This window comes from Austrofundulus limnaeus, unplaced genomic scaffold (assembly GCF_001266775.1).
Source record: "Austrofundulus limnaeus strain Quisiro unplaced genomic scaffold, Austrofundulus_limnaeus-1.0 Scaffold206, whole genome shotgun sequence".
NCBI lineage: Eukaryota > Metazoa > Chordata > Actinopteri > Cyprinodontiformes > Rivulidae > Austrofundulus > Austrofundulus limnaeus.
The window spans coordinates 830,301-833,862 of record NW_013952608.1 but is presented as its reverse complement, the minus strand read 5'-3'; positions in this window follow the sequence as shown (position 1 = coordinate 833,862).

Sequence of the window (3,562 nt, the reverse complement as noted above, 5' to 3'; positions counted from 1 at the left end):
GCCTCCCATTCTACTTTTAGAAACTCCAGGAACCACAAGTAAACCTGCAGTCTGAGAGTGAAGTGCTGTTTTTAAATGTGCCTTACAAATGCATTTAATTTAGGATATTCTTTGTCATATCCTTCAGGTAASTGGAAAAGAAAATGTGTGGATTATATCCTATTATATAGTTACAGTAGTGGCCAATTTAATCKTTCCCATCAAACCAGCATGGGTTTGTTTTGTTGGAGAAAACCTGAGAATCTGARGCAGAAAGACCGAACAAACTGGACCAACAAACCTTCTGACTGTGGAGCAACTTTGGAAACCATCCTGCTGCCCACTGTAAAGTCTTTAAGCATTGAAATGTTGAATGCAACTTAACATTCATGTTTGTTTTGTTTTATATTCTGTTTTAGGATAAAACCCAACATGCTACATTAATCCATCAATGGTAAAATTTAGCAGGAATGATGAATATCAATGACCACTTAACGCAAAAACAGAAGCAAAAACAGCAAATTGGTACAAAAATCTTTATTTAGTAACAGTTTTGTAAACATTTGAGGTAAATGAACATTTACATCAACTTGTTTTTTTTTTGTTATTGTTGTTTTTTACAGTAGAATCATTCACACACAAGGCACTTTTCTTGTTTAAGACAGCGTTAAAAACAGGTTGCTGCTGTGAGAACTGTGAGATGGTTCCTAACCCCCGATGGGCCGAAGAAATCATGCTCTGCATGAAACACGAGGAAAACGTTTGGAGGACTTGCAGGAACAAAAGGCTCGTGATGCAACATCCTGTCAGGGCTGCAGAGGTTAGGGAAGGGCCAGCTACCCAACAGTGAAGATGACATGAAGTCTAACCATCTTAACGGGTTTGTGAAACCCTCAACCYCAGTAACAGCTGTTTGTATTGTCTTTAAAAAAGATTAATGCTTCTTKTAATACTGCTTTCATTGTAAAGAGTCACAGGGTTTAACTTTTCAGACTTTTAAGACCATTGAGGATCACTGGGATCAGTTAACTTCACAGTATTTCTAATACTATCAGTAATACTGTTGGAGAAAATCACTTTTTTCCCAAATGTGCAAATATTAACTACTGAAATGTAAACCTCTGGTATCAAAATCAATGAAAATAATGGAAATGAGATCTTTTCATTTAAAACAGGAAGCTTTAAATGATAAAGGCTGGCTTTAGGTTTGTGTTTGACAACCCAGCACGGGTTTGTTTTGTTGGAGGAAACTGCAGAGTCTGGAAAAGAAGGACCAAACAAACTACATCTGGCAAAACTCCAAACAAGCTTTCTGACTGTGGAGCAACTTCAGTTTCATTTGCCGCACTACAACAAAGTTTAAAAGTTCATCTAAACGTGGCCAAACTGCACCAAACACACCGCGATGTTTGGTTGGTTGGCAGCACAGTTTGAGGTGCACGTCTCCTTTTGCAGTGGCTTTGAGAATGATGTTGACACGCAAAACACTCATTTATGTCTACAAAGATGTGCAAACTTTTGATTAATTTGGACGTCATAAGAGTGTTCTGACTGGCTCAACTAAATGTAACTAAATTAAAGCTATTTTTGCTTATTTTACTGTTTGTGTCTTTGTTCTCAGTTAGACAAAGATACAAAATTTTATGCTTTTAGGGTGCACTTGTGTTGTGCTCCTACACAGTACCATTATTACAGTATGAGAGTGAAGCTAAGTCATTGTTCTGAAAGTCACAAGTCTCAAGTCTTTCCAATCAAGGCCAAAATCAAGTCAACTGAGTAATTTTGATTACATTATAATAAAATATAATTTTCAGGAAATATGAATGCTTCTAGGTGTGTTATAAAACAGGAAGAGCAGAGGGTCAGAGTCTGTTAGCAGGTTTCTACGGGTCAGAAAGGTACAATAATTATAGACATTTCATAAACCAAAAATACATACATTTTCTTTGGATTAGGATACCAAATATTTTCAAGTCAAAGGGTTCAAATCTACGGGAAGACACAAATCAAGTTCCAAGTATTTTGTGATGCGATCAAGTCAAGTCTAAAGTCATCCAAACTATTTGAGTTTCAACTCCAAGTTGTGAAACTTTAGCCTACAACTGTGATTGTTCTCTTGTAAAGTACCAAAACTGTTGATCTGTATTGTGTACAAATGACTAAGTTGTGTCATGCAGAATTTTTTACATGTTGTTATTGTGTGTTCACAGCTCTGTCACAGGGTTGAACTCACAGGGAAATACAAAGTGCCTGACAACACCGGACAGAGACACCAGGGACAGACGACTGTCGCTGATGAATTCAGGTAAAACTTTGTCTTTCCGGAAAAAAAAAAAAGAGTTATCTCTGACAACAGAGCAGAAATCCAGTCAGCCATTTCACAGGGTTTTAAAAATACGCAACAGCAATCGCATTTTAAATGTTTTTTTTTGTCTTTAAATCATAGATGTTTCTCAGTTACAAACTGACTACTACAGGTATGAAGTTTAAGAGTAAAATTCAATTCAGTTTATTAAAAAATAGGCACTTTTTCGGAATAAAACTAATGAAGAAGCACATAAAATGAGTGACAATAAAACACAATTGAACTCTTAAAGTTGCTCTCAGTGTTCAGGTTCGATTCAAAATATCTGTCCGCCATTCTGATCCATCATAGCTACGGCAAGTCCAACCGAAAGGTTTGGAATATTCTGAACTTTAGGGATATTTTAAATTTGGTGCAAAATGTTTCCAAGATTTTCTTGAAGACAACATGTGCAATCAGTGGAAAGCTGTTTTCAGAAATCCTGTTTCCTTCACAGGAATGACTTCAACCAGCACTTTTGACCCACGGCAAGTCCCATCCACACAACAGCTATGCTTGTTTGTTCTGTAAATTTAGTAAAATTATTTTATTCCTGTTTACTTCCAACAAACAATAAACAACCATGGAGCGCTGAGTGACTCATCCTGTAAATCAGTGAGTTGCAGGGCCGAACATGCTGGCATGAACAATTACTGAAACAGTCTGACGTGTTTTAAAAACTTGATCTGGAGGTTTTCTTACATTAAACACAACATAAAACTGATCTGGAGGAGATGTTTGATGGTGAAACCAACGATAAACTCTCCGTACATCCGTGTCAGCTCCCTCTTTCCTGCAGGTGAAATGAAAACTATTCAGTCGTATTCGTTTTGACAAAAGGTCACTTTCATTTGAAATATCAACTTAAGCTGATTTAGACAAAAATCCAAACTTCTCTTTAAACCAAGTGTGTTGGTAAGGTGCGTGACGTTAAATATTATCTCAGTATTTTTCACTTTGTTCGCTGACAAAAAGATCTTGTGCAGTTAGGTTTTGTCTCCATGAAGATGATTTTAAAGGGGCAATATTATGTGTTTTTCAGGCATATATTTAAATACTATACCACAATAAAGTATCTATGTCACCTTTAGTTGTTATTAAAATGCTGTTTTTATGTTTAAACAGAAAATAAACATATCTTCTCATAACTTCCTCTTCTAAACACCTTGAAATTGGCCTCTGTTTCTTTAAGAACAACCTTCCGCTTCTGTCTTGCCCATTTCGGTGCGGTGCGGGGGG